We start from the raw sequence: 18,848 nt of genomic DNA, 5'->3' as shown, positions 1-18,848 counted from the left end.
GGGTCTTTAAAGAGGTAATTAAGGGAAAATAAAGTCATCAGGGTGAGTCCTAATCCCACGCGACTGGTGTCCTTAGAAGAAGGGGAAGTGGGACGCCTGGGTGGTTCTGTCCATTGAGCGCCTGCCTTCGGCTCGGTTCGTGGTCCCAGGGTCCTGGGATGAGTCCCACCTGGGGCTCCTTGCTCAGCTGGGGGTGTGTTTCTCCCTCTGCCCCTCCCCCTACTCATGCTCCCACGTGTGCTCTCTCTCTGACAAAAAGAAAAAAAAAAAAGAAATAAAACCTTAAAAAATAAAAAAGAAGAAGAAGGGGAAGTTCACACACAACCTGTGCAGGGAAAGCTGATGCAAAGGCCCAGGGAGAAGGTGGCCATCGACCAGCCAGAGAGGGGCCTGGAACAGCACCTTCCTTCATGGCCATCAGAGGGGAGCAATCTGTGGGCACCTCCCAGCCCCCAGGACAGTGAACTTCTGCCCCACTGGGTTACGGCAGCCCCCAGCAAACTCGTGGGTGCCATCTCCCAAGACACCACAGAAAAGAGATGCGCTCCGAAGGGAATTAGCCTGTTTGCAAGCAGGGAGGAAAGAAAAGAGGAAGCCCAGAAATTCTGAATTTGCAGCCTTGATGAATACAACTGCTTCTCATCTCTAGCCAATGGAAGAGAAAGGAAGCCAGAGCTCCGGGAGCCCAGGGCCCAGTGGCCTGGTGCCCATCGCGGAGGATGAGCCCTGTCAGCAAGAAGGCCACCCATCTTGGGCGAAGTGAGCTTGGGCCAAGCGTCCCATCTCCGAGTGGAAAAAGGTGATACCCTCCCCCACCGCACGCCCTCCCCCCTATGCCCCAGCAGTTCGTCCTCCAGAAACCTAGAGAACCCAGGGCCATTTTTGGAAAAGCCTGCTCTTTGCAAGGCGAGGGGGCCTAACAGACCCAGTCCCCGCCCCCTCTGACAGTTGGTTGAGTCTTCAAATTCGAGTTACAGATGACATTTGAGTAAACCTTCTGACATATTGGTATATGGAATGCACAGTATGATCTTGGAGCAGATACGAGTTTTAAATTTAACTATCTGCATCCCCAGAAAAGTATTGTTTGAGGAGTCTCACTGTGAATTTTGAACCTTCTGCAGTGACTCTTCAAAATGGGATCCACAACCTGTCAACAAAGAATCTTCTAGACTTTGGACAAAGTAAGGAGACTAAGAAGCGCTGGGTGTGATGGCGTCCAGGGAGATTCCGTATCGCATCCGGAGGACATCGGGGTGTGGCCATCACACCCTTGGCTAAAACCTCTGTGGAGAAGTCTTGAGAGGCGTGCCCAGAAAAGCTGGCTGCGTCTTTAGCATAAGGAGCTGAGTGGGGACAAAGAGATAAAAAGTTAGCTAAGTTTTGAACAGGGTCTCACTGTCAAAAGAGACGTCAGCCTGAACTGGAGAGGGCGTGACCGTTCACGACTTAAAACCACATCTAGGCCCCAGAGGGAAGAGAAATCTGCTCCGCGCTCCATGAGGGCTGCCGGGTCCTCATCCAGAGTGGTCAAGGATGTGATGGAAAAGGAAGTCCACCCGGAGGGCCACCCAAGGTCCACTGAGAGCAGGGGATGGAAGGAGTTCCAAGGAAGCACCATGCGGCCCCCTGAAGAGTTTTTCCCCACTGGAAGAGGTGGCCCTCGCCACCTCCTCCCAGCAGGACTCATGATTGCTGCACATGGTGCCGGGCACCTGCCTCCCCTTCTAGAGTGTGTGTGGGCATACTGTTCCTGTTCGACCTCCAAGTAGTGGCCGTGCGGATGCGTGTTCCGGACCACCATAACAAAATACCAGACTGATACCATAAAGAAAAACAGTTCTGAAGGCTGGAAGTCCAAGTTCAAGGTGTCGGCAGGTCTGGTTTCTTCTGAGATGTCTCTTTCTCCTTGGCTTGTAGACAGCCGTCTTCTGGCTGTGTCTTCACATGGTCTCTTCTCTGTGCACACACACGTGGGTCTAGTGTCTTTCGGTGCGTTTGTCTTCAAAGACATCGGTCCTCTTGGATCAGGGCCCACCTTAATGGCCTCATTGTAACTTCATTACCTCTTGTAAGGCCTTAGCTCCAAATGGGGTTACGTTCTGAGGGACGGGGGGTTGGGAATTACATACGAGTTTGGGGGAGACACAGTTCCATCGATAACTGTATGTGGGACCCTCCAGCTGTCTCGCTACATACAAATTAAGAGAAGCATGGGCTAGGGTCATTCACTAGGGTTGCCTTTAGCTGGTGGCTGGGCGGGTAGGTCCAGGAAGGTGGACTTTATACCTGTGGACACCCCAGAACTGGCCACTGGTCTCTCTCTTCCTTGTGACACTCGGCCTTGCTCTCACGTGGTGGGTTTTCACGTGGTGGCTGGCTTCCAAGAGGGAGAACATCAAGAAGAGGGCCTCAAATCTTGGAAGTGATGCAGAGCAGTCAGGCCGGCTCTCTTCTGTAGCCCCGAGCCAGCCCTGGAGCCAGCCCCGATTCGAGAGGAGGAGAGAAGAAAACCCCTCCATCTTTGCGGGAGAAATGAGACAGCGGGGAGCCGGCCACACTCCCCGACACAGGTGCAGGAGAGAGGAGTCTTTGTGGCCAACGTGGTAGATGGGTCACGGTTCCCAATTACTTGCTGTCTCCCCAGTGAGAGGGTTATCCACGCCTGCCCCGTTGCCGAGCCCCGTGCCGGGCGCACGAGGGGGTGCCCTACCCCACCCCTGATGTCAGCATCAGCCGCACGACTTGCTTTAGCTAGTGAATCAGGAGAAGTGACACGAGGCTGTTCAGAGAGGCTCTCCGAGGCATCACGTGGCTTAGCCAGGCTGCTCAGGCCTCCCTCTGCAGAAAAGAGCGTGCTCTGCAACAGGGCGTTAGGGGAGCTCCCCTGTTCCACACAATACGAGCCTAATTGGCAAGCCTTCCACTCATCTGGAGACCTTTGTATTTTACCTCTCTCCTTTTTCTAATATTCAAAGCCCTTAAATGCATTCGTTATTTTTCTTCTAGAAGTAATACCCACCAAGTCTGGCACCTCAAGCTCCCACCTAGTCTTCCTTAGTCCGTAAAAAGTCACTGAGGGTGGGCTCACGGGAGGTCCCCACAATGGTCACGTCTGAGCACACGTCATCGTGCTTTCCACAGGTGTGCGTGGATCATCATCTGCCAGGGCCCAGCCTGGGCTGAGTGCTGACTTCAGGACCCCTCCAGGCCCTCACTTGGGATCGCTGGGGCTCAGGGTGGTTAAGTGACTAGCCTGAGGTCACCCAGCTCTTAAGGAGCAGAGCTGGGATTCGAACCCAGGGCCGTCTCACCAGTGTTCTGAGTTCTTGGCCACTGGGCTCTCCTGTCTCACCCTGGGAACCACTGGGGCCTGTGTTCATCCATTTCCCAAATATCAATAGATATTGGGAAATGGATGAACACAGGCCCCAGTGGTTCCTTTGGAAACCTGGAAGGTTCTGGATGTAGTCCCACGGGTGTCTCCATCTCAAGGACTGACTAAAAGAATAGGGTAAGGAGGTAGGATAGGCTGCATTAATCGGGGTCCACTCCCCTTTCCAGTCCTCCTTCCCCTGCTGCTCTCAGAGCACTGGGGGTCTTTAATGCGCATACAGAATATACGAGAAAACCCCAAAGACCTTGACGTTAATGATCATTGAGTTTGCAATGGCCAGCCATCGTCCTGAGAGCCTTCCGCCCATTAGCTCACTTACCCTTCCCCAGAAGCCTGATCAGGTTAAGGGCCATTATTATTCCCATTTTTACTACCAAGGAAACTGAGCCACCGACTAGGTTGACTCTGTGCTCCTCAAACTATCTGTAATGGAAGGACTTTTAGAGAAAATTTTCCAATCTGCTCGGAATGCTATTTTGTAATATACACAATCACAACGGAAGTGGGCAGCGCACAGTTGAAATGATCGTTTCTAAACCATGTCAACAGACAGCACCCAGGCCAGACCTGGTCTGTGGGCTGCACTTCGGGCAGCAGGGGTTACGTGACGTGCCAGCTGGTAAGGGGCGGGGTCAGGGTTCAGACTTGAGTCTGGGCCTAGAGGAGGGGCTGAGACGGGTTTGGCCACTGAGGATGATTCATGATGAGTATCTGAGCATCTTTGGGTCTTACATCTCCTTCCATGCTCTAAGAATTTCTAACACTGCTAAACTGATAACTACAGTGGGTTCGGTGGGTACTTTTGGAATTAATAATGAATAAAAAGGTGAGCGATCAGGGGCGCCTGGGTGGCTCAGTTTTTAAGCATCTGCCTTCGGCTCAGGTCATGATCCCAGGGTCCTGGGATCGAGTCCCACATCAGGCTCTCTGCTTAGGAGAGAGCCTGCTTCCCCCCCTCTCTCTGCCTGCCGCTCTGCCTACTTGTGATCTCTGTCTGTCAAATAAATAAATAAAATCTTAAACAAACAAACAAACAAAAAATAAAAAGGTGAGCGATCAGACACAAAATCATTCTTACATGTCTTTTGTGTGTGAGACTCTAAGCAAAGACACTGGATATGGAGACCCTGGAGGGGAGCCAACGCCCCCAAATATCAAAAGTCCCGTCGTCGTCTTCAGATGACGGGGTTAAAAGTGGTTTTATTTTCTTCATTGAGCTCGCCTGCATTTTCTGCAATGTCTACAACAAGAGCTTCACTGTTGTAGTGAGAGTGAGGTTCTCGGGGAGGAAATAAATGGTCCGGGATGAAAGTCTGCTTCCAGTTCCGCTGGAGAAAAGAGGGGGGCCTCGTGGAGAGGAAGGATCCCGGCCAACAGAAGGTGCTTGACACATGTGTGAGTTCAGTCGCATTCATGTACTAGCAGGAAGGAGACCCTTTATAGGAAGGGCTCTTTTCTTTCCCGATTTCTTCGTCTCTCGCCTCCCCCCGGGTGCCACCGTCCTTGGTCTGTAGGCGTGCCACCCCAGGACCAGGCTGCCTGGGCTGATTCCCTCCTCCAGGGAGCACTGGGTCAGTCACCAAGCCACAGTTGGCCCTCGTGTGGATGGCAAAGTCAGTTTCTACCTGAGCGCTTTATGGCCCCCGAGAGTGATCTGAATACCTATTCTGTTCGTTTTTTAGGGGGCCAAGGCTGGGGACAGGCAGGCAGTGCAGCCCAGGGACCCAGGAGTGGGGCCTGTCTCCGCCCTCTCTCATTTCCCAGCACCTGGCTGGTCCCTGGCGCAGGCTTCGGGGGTCCCAGGACCACAGCTCCAGCTTGTCTCATTTCCCTCCCAGCTCCTGTGTGTCCTCTCTCTCCGGCTGCCTTAGCTCCCGCTCAAGGTCAGGGAACAAACAGATCAACCCTTTCCCTGGAGCCAGCGGCGGAGAGGACGCCTCCAGCTAGAATCCAATTCTGAGTCAGGGCCAGGGCTCTCTTTCCTGCAAATGTGAAGACAGGAAGGAAATTTTCTTTCTTTCTTTCTTTCTTTTTTTTTTTTTTTGTAGCCATAAAATCAGTAAAAATGTTTTGTAGGCAGAGAAGAGGCCAGGCAGTTGGCTTTGGTTTCAGGCACGAATTGCAAATGGAAATGGTCAGATCTGGGGGAGAAAGAATCTGGAGGTAAACTCTAATATTATTGTAGATTCAGCAATATTTTCTTTTACCTGAGGGCCAGCCAGGTGTCAGACGTGGTGTTGAGACTACGGAGGTGCTCCCAGGCTCCCTGGGACAGAATGTGCAAGTCCAAGGATGGGCAGGGAGTTGAAGACTCAGGTTTTTGGCCAAGAGGGTCTAGCGCTGGGGCCAGGGTGGCTTTGAAGACCCGGTGTGGACAGCAATGAACCTGATGCCTTTCATCTCTTCAGAGGGATGAATCTGGAGCACAGAGAAGGCAGCATTGGCCAACTTGAGAAGATTCATACGCGCCAGGAGGACAGGGATCTAGAACTCTTATCCAGAAGGCAGTGAATGGGAAGCCAAGAAAGCTCTACGTAGGAGGCTAGAGTGGTCAAGTTTAAATGTGAAAGTATCTCTCTGAACGCCCCGTGTATGTGTCCACTGTGAGGACAGCAGGGACGCTGCTCCTCGGACCCAGGCTGGTGGCCTCTACCTTGCAGGTAGAGGAGTGACAGGTTCGAGGTTGTCAGATGGAACCGACAGATCTGGGTGACGACACGAGAGGCAAGAGGATGAGGACAACACAGGGGCTTCAGGACTGGGTGACTGGGGGTGCGGAAGGGGTCTCCAAGAGGAAGAAGGGGAGAATTTGGAGGGAGTATGCCTATGTTTTATATCTTGAGGTGTTTTGTTTGTTTTGCTTCGTTTTGTTTTTGTTTTTTGAGCTTTGTCTCTGTGCCGTGGAACCAGACATGGAGAAGGCAGAATTCCCACCTACCAAGAAAGACCCTGTGAGGGTAGGTCTGTAGGCATCTGGCTGTTGGCACACACCAGCGATTCAGAGGAAGGACAGGTCGGGGGAGCGCAGCGGGACCTGGAGGGGGCCTATTCAGAGGGGTCAGTAAACAGCTACAGAACCAAGATTGGGCCTTCTGTGTCTCTCACTTCCCGTCCCACAATCTTGTGTGCCTGGCTCCATCGTCCCAACTTCACGCCCTGGCCCTGGCTGCCCACTCAGGCTCCGAGTTAGCCTCTCCTGGCTCTCAGGTCAGCTACTCCCTCTTAAGCTGCACCCAGAGTGAGAACCGATGCTCCCGTGGGAGGCCTCTGTCTCTCGCCTCGCATCTCTTTGGGGAAGACTCTCCTTTCCACATTCTGCCTGGCTTCCTCCTGCTCATTCTTCATATCTCGGCTTTGATGGTCTCCCTCCTGGAAGCCTTTCCTGAGTCCCTCACCCCGGGCTGGGCGTGTCTCTCCTGTGCCCAGCAGGGCCTGGCCCAGACACATGGGGGAATGGATGGATGGACATTCAGAGGGTTGGATGAATGGATGGTGGGTGCCAGGTGGGGCCATGGTTGAACGGAGGGGGAGGCTGCCTTGAGTGGATGAGTCAGTGGATGGATGGATGGTTGGATGGTTGGATGGTTGGATGGTTGGATGGGCAGAAGAGCAGCGGGTGACTTGGTTAGGTGGAAGGTCGGGAGATTGGCTAGATGATGGGGTGGGGGGTGGGGGTGGGTGGATAGTGGTAGACGGGTGGGCAGAAGGAGACCGAATAGAAAGGAAGAGAAAGGAGACGAGGTTGGCTCCGGCGTGTCCAAGTGGGTGGAAGGCCAACGGCGTCCATGGCGTGGGGATATTCTCTCCTCGTGGGGATGTTCTCTCCTAACTCCTTCTGCTGACCCCTTAGCTTCTTCAGAGCACTTTCGTGCCTGCCAGGGAGGCTGGGCGGGACCCAGCCCTGGGCACTGCCACCAAACCAGACACCAGCAATGTCCTCCCGTCTCGCCTCTTTTCCGTAACTCATCACCCTGGGCACGTTTTTAGTAAATTGGTCAGATTATTGACGAAGACCTGGAGTTTGACGCTGAGCTAAGAAATTCGGGTCTCTCCTGCATTGTCCTCCCTTGGCCTTGCTTTCTGTGTCCCGGAGTCTGTCCAGCAGAAAGCCGGATCCCCAGCCTGGCTGCGTGGGGCTGGACTGGGAGCACAGCCTTACCTGGCTCCTGTCGCCCTCAGTCCCTACCAGCCCCGGTCCCTGCTGCCTGGTGACCACCCCCCCCCCCCCCCCCCACAACCAGCCCAGCAGCTCCGATTTTCAGCTTGGGTTTGATCGCCTGCCAGGATCTCCCAAATGTCGGCTGCAGTGTTAGCATCTTTAAGAGAGCGCCTGAGGCGATCTTTAAGCAGGGAGGCTGGGGCCCCATGCTGATGAGAAGAGCCCGCTCTGAGCTGACAGCTCGGCATGCTGCCTCCCCAGCCTCTGTGCTGGGAGCCTGAGGTCCCCCACTCTCTGGGCCTGGATGGCACCTGGGTTTATTTTTAAGCCTGGGTGAATCAGGGCTGGGCGAGGAGTTGAGGTCAGCCCCCTGAGCAGACCCCCAGCGGGGAGCCCCCTGAGGGCAGGGAGGGGCCTGTCCCACCCCTGCTCCACCCCCCAGCCTGGCCTGGCCTCACCCAGAGGAAGGGTGGATTGTATTTGTTAATGGGATGAATGCAGGAGCCTGGGAAGCTGCCTGAAGGAGGTGGATGGTGAAGGGTGCTTTCTCCCTGACCTTCACCTTGAGGGGGAGATGCTCAGGGTGAAGGAGAATGAGCAAAGGCTCCAGATTTGGGAGTCCGAGCGACAGGCCTAGGCGGGTGTATCAGATGGGGCTGTGTCTCTGGGAAAGTTGCTGGTCCTCTCTGAGCCGCAGCTTTCTCATTAGTGAAATGTGCAAAAATGATAGAAGGCCAGCCTTGTACAGTTGTCCAGAGGATCCACTGAGATAATGAGGTGGGAACGTGGTATAGCGCCTGACACTTACCAAGTGTCATCCAGGCACGCAAGGATGTCCCTCCTGGCCCCGTGGCTTTGGGTGTTCTCTCCCTTCTTCCTTGCTTCCTTCTTTCCTTTTTTCTTCTTCTCATCTAACTTTCTTTCTTTCTTGAGATTTTACTTATGTATCTGAGACAGAGACAGTGAGCGAGAGAGCATGAGCAAGGTGGAGGGGCAGAGCGGGAGGGATGAGCAGACTCCCTGCTGAGCAAGGAGAGGGATGCAGGGCTCAGGGCTCCATCCCAAGACCCTGGAATCACGACCTAAGCTGAAGGTAGATGCTTAACGGACTGAGCCACCCAGGCGCCCCAGTACTCTCCCTTCTGCCTTCATGTCCTTCTCTACATCCTCTGCCTTTTCCTTCCAGATCATGGGTATGCTCCCCCTCTAGGACCCCCTTCTCACCTGCCCAGCCCAAGCACAGCCAATGTTCCTCCTCAAATCCCCCAGGACTAAGTTCAAGCTTCAACCAGAACCCATGCGAAGTGACTGATTTCTGTTCAAAGCCAAGTGTCAGCCAATTTCTTGAGGGCAGAAGCTATCTGTATTGATTTCTAGATCCCTGGAGTCTTACAGTGGCCCTAGTACACAGGTGGTGCAGAATGAATGAATGGTTGGATGAATGAATGGATGGACGGATGGATGGATGGATGAATGAACAACTAGCTAGCTGGTCTGCGCAGAGTCGACACCCTTCTGGCAGGTTTTAGTAATAAAAGACTGTATAGTTCAAAGGCTGAACCCTGCTGACACCTTCAGAAAAACGGTCCATCATATGGGTGAAGGGCTGTTGTCTTTCTAAAGCTTCCATGTGTTTCCTCTAATCCTCAGAGGACAGGGACAATTATTCTGAGTTCTCAATTGCTCGGTTGTCACACAGCATGTTGGAGGTGGGAACAGAAGCTGCCCAGTCCCTGGCCCAGACAATCCTTTTGGTCCTTGGCCCCTGGACTGATGGGTGTGGGCCCATTTTACAACCTCTGTGATGTGCTGAATGGAGTGGGGGTGGGGAGTTGGTTCACCCACAGAGAGGAAGGATCAGCCCCCAGCTCACACGAACATATGTTTCCTAAAGAAAGAATGTAGAAAAAACAAGACTCAGAATGGTTATAGAATAAAAATAAAATGAATAGCTAAATGGATGGTGGAAAAATGGTGGTTTGGATGGATGGACACCTGGGGGGCTGAATGGTGGTTGGATTGGTGATGGCTAGAGCTGAATGAGTAGATGGATAAGTGGATGGATGGATGGATGGTTGGATGGATGGATGGATGGATGGACGAATGGATGGATGGACGGATGGATGGATGGATGGATGGTTGGATGGTTGGATGGATGGATGGATGGATGGATGGATGGACGGATGGTTGGGTGAATGGATGGATGAGTAAGTGGATGGATGAATGAATGAATAAGTAGATGGATGGTGGGTGGGTGGTAGATGGATATAAGATGGGGAAATGGATAAGTGAACAGTTCATGAATGGGTAGGTGGGTAAGTGGGTAGGTGCATGGATGGACAGAGGAGTGCATGGTGGGTAGATCAGAAGATGGAAACTTGAGTGGGCAGGTGCGTGAGCAGATGGATGGGCGGATGGAGACTGGGTAGGTGGATCAGTAGGTGAGGACGTGGATAGGCAGATAGATGTATGGACGGGAGGACAGATGGAAGGTGAGTGGGTGGGTGACACTGACATACAGCAAAAAGCACACCAACTAGGAATCAGACAATCTTGTCTTGGCCCTGAATCTGCCCCTAATGCCCAATGGAACTCTTAGTAAGTCATCCAGCCTTCTTGGACTTCACCTTCCTTCTCTAAAAGGGAAATGCTCCTCTTGCCCCCAATACCCAAAGATCAGAAAAGATTCCTAGGCTGTGAGTACTCCAGCATCATACCCTCTCCAAACCTAGTGACCAGTCTCCTCGTGCCCACGTATCTCTGTTTCCCACGCCCACAGGGACCTTCAGTGTAGCTCCCATCAATGTCTTCTGATGAGGCTTGGAGAACTCTGTTCGCAGCAAAGTCCCATACCAGAAACACGGTCCCATGAGTCTAGTCAAGCCCAAATGATATGGGCTGGACTCAAGAGGCCATCTCTGAGGTCCCAGAAGTGGATTCTGATCCCAGCTCTGGCATTCAGTGCTGTGGGGCCTGAGGCATGTTGTTGTGCCCGCCTGAGCCTCAGTTTTCCCAATGGCAAACAGGGATGATAGTAGCACCCATCTCCCAGCACGGTCTCTGGGACCGGATGCACGGCCATGCCTGGGGCCCCCGGGTGGGATCAGGGAGACAAAAACACCCTTGCTGGTATTCTAGCTCTGGAGCCCAAAGAGCCCCCACCAGACTCGGTGTGGGATGAGTGTCCCTTATTCCACAAAGGTCTGGTGCCTGCCTGCAGGTTTCTAGAATGGGGACGTTCCATGGAGCCAAAGATTGGACTCTGCGCCAGGTCCTGCTACTACCCCCAGCCAGCCCCTGGCAGTCCCTAGTCAGCTGTGGTGTCTCCCCTGCTTACTGGATGGTCATAGGGCTCTCCTCGTGGGTGGTGGAATCTTCAGAGATTGTCACTGTTGGGGCGCCTGGGTGGCTCAGTGGGTTAAAGCCTCTGCCTTCGGTTCAGGTCATGATCCCAGGATCCTGAGATGGAGCCCCGTATGGGGCTCTCGCTCAGTGGGAGAGCTGAGCTGCTTCTTCCTCTCTCTGTCTGCCTCTCTGCCTACTCGTGATCTCTGTCTGTCAAATAAATAAATACAATCTTAAAAAAGAGAGAGAGAGAGATTGTCGCTGTTGCCCCTGCCTCCCAGGGGACCCCCAACACTTTGCAGACCCCAGGGGTACCCACAGAGTCCATGGGAGTTTGGACAGCTCCAGGGACAAGGTCGTTGGTCAGGTGAGTGAGCAGCGCTCGGGAGAGGTGCCCCGATTGAGGGAAGTAGGAACAAAGGGGCCCCTGAGGGAGCAACAGTGCAAGGTCCCAGACTCCTCCAGCCCTGGGTTCCTTCCTTCCCTTCCCCACCTGCTGCAGACTGGTTAAAATGGCACCTCCACCATCTGTGGTCCCTCCCCCCACCCCGTGGGCACGACTGTGATTCCAGGACCAGCTCCCCTCATAAATAGGCTGCTGGTGGGTCCCCAGGGCCAGGCAGGCGATGGATCTGGGGTGAGGATCCCATGGGTGAGCAGGTACGACTGCAGGGACCACGAGAGTTCCATGCCCTTCCGTGGGGGCACCCCTACTCCTGGGGGCTCCCAACTGCCCCCATTCCTTCCCTGGTTCCTTCAGCTCCCATCCTCCTGGGATCTCACATCCTAACTGCCCGGCTTCTGCTGTGTTTAGAGAATCTCACGTCACTGCCTGGGTCCAATCCATGGACCCTCCTTAACCAGTGCTGTCTCCCTGGGCAGTAAGCACCATGCTCCCCACCCCAGGATCTCCGCTTTACAACCAGGGAAACTGAGGCTGGGAAGTGGGGGACCAGGTAGTGGTGGAGGACTCACCCCCCACCCCACCCTGGCTGCAGCTTGCCTCCCAGTGGGAAGCAGTTAGCAAGAGAGAAGCCGCAGGGGGTTCAGGTGCCCAGTCCTGACCTTGTAAACCAGCACTCTGGCCTCAGCGTTCATATCTGGGGAATGGGGATGTCCAGACTGCCCCCTGCAAGGGTATCTTTTGAGCCAGAGAGCACACAGGTCATTGTCTCACAACCCCCCAAGGCCTGGGAGAGGCAGCACGGAGGGCTGGGGGGCAGTTGGGGGCTCTCCACCGCCTCTGTTCCTCCCCACCCCCCACCCGGTCCTGGGGCTGGGGCTCCTCCCTCCCCCACCGCAGCAGCCAGGCCAGCTGCCCCTCCTCTCTCCAGGCTTCTGCCTGTCAGCTCCATCCCGAAAGCCCCCAGACCCCAGCTGTAGTGTTTTTACTGCTTTGACCAGCCGCTGAGCCTCCCTCCTCCCCCTCCCTCCTCCCCCCTCCTCCATCTTTCCCCCCCTCGCTCTCCTCTCTCTCTCCATCCTCCCCCCTCCTCCTCTTCATCTTTCTCCCTCTGTTCTCCGCTCTCGCTCCCCTCCCTCCTCCTCTCCCTCCTCCCTCCCCCCTCCCTGTCCCTCCTCCCCCCCCTCCCTTCGCCCTCCCTCCCAAGCGCTCCCTCCCTCCCTCCCTCCCCCTCTCCGGGGGAAGAAAGGTCACCGTGCAGCTGATTACTCAGAGCTCAGTTGCTGTAGCAACCGGCGGGGGAAGTGGGACAGGCGGGCTTTGAGGACGCGTGAGGTCGGCCGCGGGCGGCTGGAGCCGGCGCGGGCCTCTGAGCTCCTGCGAGAGGGAGGCTGCCGGCAGCCCGGCTCCTCGGCCGCTGCGGGCCCGGCTTCGGGGTTTCATTTTTAATGAAGAATGCTTGCTCCCCTCGCGCACCCCTCCCCGCCTCCTTCCGCCTCCCCGGGGGCGCTGGAGGGGGAGTGCGCCCCGCCCGGGTTTGGCTGCCTCTGGCTCTCTCTGGTTCTGGATCTCTGTCTCTCTGTGTCTCCCCCTCTGCCAAGGTTCTGATGGCTTCCTTCTTTCTCCTCGCTCAGAGCTCAAAGGGACAGCCCTGTACCAGCACGCGCGCGCGCGCGCACACACACACACACACACACACACCTCCCCTGGCAGGCTTGCTAAGGAGCCCATTAAAATCCTCAGCACCCCCATTCCCCCCAGAAGCCTTTGTCACTGGCCTGGGAGACACCCCACCACCACCACCACTTCCGAAGCAAGCCAGAGACAAGGGTCCACAGAGGGTCCAACCCTGTTCCCCCTGCGCCCACTGTGTGCCCAGCCCTGCCTTCCAGGAGCTTCTGGGCCCTTCGGGAAGGCATCACCCAGCTCACAGAGAAAGCCAGCCCTACAGGGGTGAGGGTGACTGATGCGGTGGGCAGAGGTGGGGGGATGCCTGCTCTTTGTGGGTGGAGAGTTCTCAGTCCCTGCTGTCTGTTGGCTCCTTCTCCAGCCAGCCAACCCCCCCGGAGCTGGGCTAGCTGCAAGGGAGGGCCAGGGAGCTCTGAGGCCTGGCAGTGAGGGGCAGGGCCTCAGGAGCTGGGCAGACCTCTGTTCAAGTCCCCATCCCCCTGGGGGACCCTCCTCTAGGGCCGGTGGGAATGGGAAGCAGCTCAACGAGGTTGGAAAACCCTGGGCAGCTTAAAAAAGGAAACACTTACCATAGGACTGGACATTCCACTCAAAGGTGTTTATCCCAGAGCAGTGAAAATTCAGGTCGGTGCAAAGACTCATGCAGGAATCTTCATAGAAGCTTTATGTGTAACAGGCAGAACTGGAAACAGCCCGTCAACAGGTAACCGCCTCGACAGTTTGCGGTACGTCCAACCGTGGAACGCACCCCGACCACTATTAACTATTGATAAGAGGTTATTCATAAGAAGAAATTAATTATCGATACATGGAACACCATGTAATCTCAAGGTCGTGAAGCTGAGTGAGAGAGAGCAGCCAGGCAATAAGGGACGCATACGTGTGAGCCCCTTTATAGAACATTCTAGAAAATGCAAAACTAACCTGTTGACTGAAAGCAGCTCAGTGGTTGCTTTGGGACATTGGGAGCCAGGAGGTCCCACAAAGGGGCACAAGAAAACTTTTGGAGGATGGTGGATATGTTCACTGTCTTGAAGCGAATGGTGGTTTTGTGGGTGCATGGCCACGCCCAAACTCCTTAATCGTGCATCTATTGATGTCAATTAAACCTCCATAAATTGAAAAACCAAATTCCCGCTCTGCCACTCACTGACTGTGCGAACTTGGGTGGGTCCCCTTGCTCCTCCCGGCCTCACTGAGAACAGGGGGATAACATGGGCGGCCTCTGAGGGATGATTCTGAGGACTGAGAAACACAATGTTAATCACTCACCTCTGTCCAAAGCAAAACATGGGGGCCCCCGCCGGGGCCAAGAGCACTTGGTCATGCCAGAGCCTGACTTGGACTCCCTGTCCAGTGCTCTTCCCATGGGGCCAGGGGTGATAAAGGTATAGAATGAGTTCAAGCAGGTGTGGCCCTCAGCTCAGAGCACAGGGCATCGCCACTGTTACTGTTCTGTGGGCTGAGTCCCCGTTGGTGACCTTCAGCGGCCTCTGTTTGTGGCAGGGGGTGAGGTGTGGGACTATGCTGGAGGCCCAGACATGGGGGATCCCATTCGCTGTGATCATTATTCCAAGAGCCCCCTCCTCCCCTCTGCTGCACACAGAGCCAGGAGGCCTGGCTACCCAGTGACCGGTCCTCCCTCCCCAGCCTTGAACCTTCTCCCGGACACCTACCATATGCTGGGCATGGAAGGGGATCGCCCCAGGGTGGTCAGGGCTGTGTTCAGGGAAGCCCGAGGTGTGTCAGAGCCTGGAGGGGTCCCTGACCCAGCCTGCTGCTTGGGGAAGAGGGCAGAAAAAGGAGAAGAGGTCTAACCTGAGACCCAAAGCTTGAAAAAAAGAGTCAGCCGGGCGGAAGCTATGGGGATGCCCCTGGTGAAGGACACAGTAGCATGTGCAAAGGTCCTAAGGGTGAGACGAAAACAGGGCTAATTAGACCATTGAAAAATACTCCATTCCCCAAGCAGAGAGCTACAAGAAGTAGCATTGATTGAGGGAGGGAGGGAGAGGTCAGTGTGGGTCACGCCATTCTGGCTTTGTGTTAGTCTCAGTGTCAGACTGAGAGTAATGGGGAGCCATGGAAGGCTATAGGCAGAGGAGTGACACATTCAGAAGCACTCCCAGGAAGATTACTCTGGCTGCCTCTCTGCTCCTACCTCTGCCTTGAGACTGCAGGGGCAGAGGTAGGAGCAGAGAGGAAGACCCATGAGACAGCAGCTGCAGATGTCCAGGTGAGAACTAATGGGGGGTTGTTCCAGGGAGGCAGACGGAGGGGCTGAGTGGACTAAACAAAAAGCCTTAAAGGCTAGATTTGTGGGGGAAAAGGGGTGAGGGAGGAGAGCAAAGAAGGGGCAGTGAGTGCGTAGTGGGCCTGTCTCTAAGACAGGCCAAGGTGGAGAATAGCTTCCCAGTCCTAAGTCCCCACAGCTCACCTGGGGGCACCACCTGTAGCCCACAGAGGATCAAAGCCCTGGTCTGGACTGTCCATTTCCCAGGACGAGTCAAAAGCAGCACAAGGAGGGCCGGGCTCCAAACTCTGACGGATTTCCACTCTGCCTCGCACTGTGTCCCACCCCCAGCCCTGCTCCTTAGGCTTCCTCCTCCCTGAGACAGACAGATGCACCAGGACAGACTCGCAGCCAGCCCCAGAGGGCCCAGACAGCTGAGCAAACACTGCATGGGGCCTTCATCAATCACAGGAGAATGAGGATGCAGGGGTGGAGGGCGGCGGGTGTGGGCAGCAGTAGGAGAAGCAGTGGGGGGGCCTTCTGTGTAGAGCAGCAGTCCAGGCTTGGTCCCACTCACCCCCACGTCAGGCCCTTCTCCATCTCCTGGCTCCCCGTGCTGACAAATGCAGGTCCCAGAACTCGGGGTCATCTTTGAGCCCCACACCGGGTGGTAGGCAAGTCTGTGCTCTCTCCCTCTCCAGAACCACCCCCAAGTCCAGCCTCACCATCTCTCCCCACGCGCCAGCCTCACCTGGGCTCCTTGCCTCGTGTCCCCTCCCCCTCGGCCTCTTCCTCCATGCAGGCCTGGGGAAGCACACAGAGACTTTGAAGGACCTGATTGGGCTGTCACTGGCTCCTACCGACCGACCGCTCCACACTGTACCCAGAAGGGCACCGGTCACCCCCGAAACCCCGCTTCTGCCTCTAGCGCTGGTTTGCCCTTTGTCTTCGCTGTTCCAGACACCCGGATGCCTCCAGGCTTCTTCCTGACTCAGGTCCCAGCTCAGATGTCGCCTCCTCAAGGCGCACCCCCTTCTCCTTGTCCCCCCAACCCAGTGTGTGTGTTGTGGGGGGACTATGGAAAGGGGGCTACCCTCAGTGCAAACTGCTGTCCTCTGACGGACCTCCTCTGGAGGAGGGGGGCTCTACCCTCTTTCCCAACTGGTTCCTACCCCCTGGGGTGAGAACTTTCCAGCCACCCTGCGGGTTCCCCACCTCATGCAACAGAGATGAGCCCAGGGTCCCAATGCCCGAAGTCCGGCTCCCTGGTCATTCACCAAGGGACGGAAGAGCCTGGGGGCTGAAGTCACAGATGTAGGGTTCAGAAGCCAGCTCTGCCACCCACAACCCACAGGGCCCTGGGCAAACTTCATCTCTCTGTGCCTCAGTTGTCTCATCTGCGCAATGGGGGAGGATGATGGCACCTGTCTCATAGGACTGCAGTGAGGAGGGGACAGACTTGCACCTGCTGTGAACAGCCCAGCCCAGCGCGCCCAGCCCCTGGTAAGCGTTCAGTGAATGGCAGCCCCTCAACGGCATCCGTTGGGCTTCTGCCCTGAGCCAGGCATGGGGGACCATGCCAGGGGAAGGGCCAGCCGAGGGCCTGTTCACTTTCTGACCAACGAGGCGCATCCATCTCTTCGTACCCGAACTCCCTCTTCTTCAGCCTCTTCCCGCCTCTCTGCTGGGTCCGGGGGACCCCTTCTTGTGTCCCAGAAGTCCATTCTGGTGAGGCCCTGGCCCTCCCATGACCACTCATGGTCTTCTAGCTTGAAGCAGCTTGCAGAGCATGTCATTCCGGTGAGTGAACGAACGAACGAACGAATGAATGAATGACACCAGGACCCATCTGCCTCCCAGGGCAGCATCCCAAGAGAAGCCCACTTTGACCCCCGCCCGGTGGGGTCAGCAGGCCAGGCCTAGCCTAGGGGAGGAGGCTGCCAAGTTTGCCAATGGTCTAGAGGCTTCCAGAAGGCTCTCTACAAAAGGATCAAAGGAAGCAGATGACAGGAGGGCAGGAAATGGCTGCAGGTGGGGGTGGGGGGGGGCACACAGCCCCCTGCCCAGGCTGGGATGGAAGATCCACAGGAAAAGGACACAGATGGACAGGCCATGGGGGGTTGGGGAAGACAGGATGCGGGCAGAGGGCCTCAGCCACTTCCTTTGTGCAGAGGATGGACCCGAGGGTCTGCCCCTTCCCCCAGCTCCCCCTCCAACGCAGCATCTGCCCCCGGCCACCAGCATCCAGCCCTGGGCCCCAGCACCCAGAGGGCACTCGGAAAATGTTTGTGGATTCACAGTATTCGTGAATGAAGGGAAGTTTTCATCAGCCATTCCTGCTTTCTCCGGTAGTTGAGGAGAGACGGTCAGTCACTGAGATCAAGTGAAGAAGCAGGGTCTTGCTCCTGGTGCCCGGGCCACGACAGAGTTGTTATTCAAATCGGAGTCTTTCCAAGTCTCTAAAGTCTGCTCTTAAATACCCATTCTCAGGCTGTCGGCAAAACACCGTCTCGCTCACCCAGCCGTGCCTTCGCTTACCCTCTCATTCATTCCGCAAGCGTTTCCCAGAATCCTCCTCGTGCCCAGCCCTGTGCCGGGCACCAGGGCTCCTGCAGTGAATGAAACAGTCACAGTCCCTGCGGGCTCAGACTCCTCGTCTGGAGGGCAGCGCTCCACCCACAGAATTAATTCATCATGATTGTGGAAAGTGCTGGGAAGGCAAATGCTGGGGTGCAAAGCCGGCATACGCAGGGGGCGTGTCCGGGGGCCTCTGAAAAGGCTTAGGATGCAGGCGACAGGAGGCAGGGACAGGTGGCGGGCAGTCCAGGACCGCGGAAGGCATGGAAGAAAATAAGAGGCATAATCCTGATCTGAGCAGGCATCATTCAGTGAGCCCCTTCCCTCCATAGACACCTTGGGCGGATTATTCTATAAATCTTTACAGGAAGATGGAGATGCCCTGATTATCCCCATTATAATTGGAGAGGTCGGCCACCACAGCTGCTAAGAGGCAGAATCAGTCATTTCCCCTGGTCTCTAAGCCCCGAAGTAAAGGCTGCTTTCCTGTTTCTTCCTCGAAGGGACAGAGGAGGCCTGAGATCCTCCCAAGCCTGGGGTGTGGGGCCCAGGGAGTGGGCTGGGGTTTGCTGTCTCTCTGCGCTTCTCCTCATCACCTGGAAGGTGGTGAGCGTGGGATAGAGGCCGCCACAAAGCCTCACAAGCTGTCCCAGGGTCCCCGTATGTATCCCTTGGGAAAGTGAAAAGGACTCACTTAGAATACCAATAATGGCACACAATTCCTGAGCACCGGTCACCTATCTGGCCCAGTGCTGAGTGTCTCTGCAGAGTGTCTCCTTGAACCCTACATGGCAGAGACTGCTGGCTGTCACCCAGTATCCAGTCTGCATCTTCCCTTTAGTAATAGAGCATCCCCCTTCTGGGATTTTAAAGAAGCCCACAGCTGCCAGGCTAAATACTACACTTCCCAGTCTCTCTTGTAACCAAGTGTGGTCATGTGATCAGTTCTGGCCAGTGGCAGCCAAGAGAGGTGTCTAAGCGCCTTCCAGCTTGCCCTTAAAAGGAAGGGGTGGTCTCCACCTCCTGGGTCTTCCCAACACTCCCAGGA

At 55.6% G+C, this 18,848-nt stretch overlaps 1 long non-coding RNA gene across 3 annotated transcripts; it reads right to left on the bottom strand.

Moving 5' to 3' along the window:
* Positions 1–1,235: 1,235 nt before the first annotated feature.
* Positions 1,236–13,845, bottom strand: LOC132024997 (uncharacterized). Of its 3 annotated transcripts, none has more exons than XR_009406370.1 (5): positions 13,563–13,845; positions 10,894–11,111; positions 8,365–8,504; positions 5,605–5,815; positions 1,236–1,346 (listed from the first exon to the last, which is right to left on the bottom strand). It is a non-coding gene; the product is annotated as an uncharacterized LOC132024997 (long non-coding RNA). The 3 variants fall into 3 exon arrangements; XR_009406371.1 differs by lacking the exon at positions 1,236–1,346 and adding an exon at positions 4,493–5,379; XR_009406369.1 differs by lacking the exon at positions 1,236–1,346 and having other exon boundaries at positions 4,493–5,815.
* Positions 13,846–18,848: the final 5,003 nt, after the last annotated feature.

Source organism: Mustela nigripes, chromosome 9, assembly GCF_022355385.1.
Source record: "Mustela nigripes isolate SB6536 chromosome 9, MUSNIG.SB6536, whole genome shotgun sequence".
Lineage (NCBI taxonomy): Eukaryota > Metazoa > Chordata > Mammalia > Carnivora > Mustelidae > Mustela > Mustela nigripes.
The sequence above is the reverse complement of the archived record's forward strand: the minus strand, read 5'-3'. Positions and strand labels throughout refer to the sequence as shown.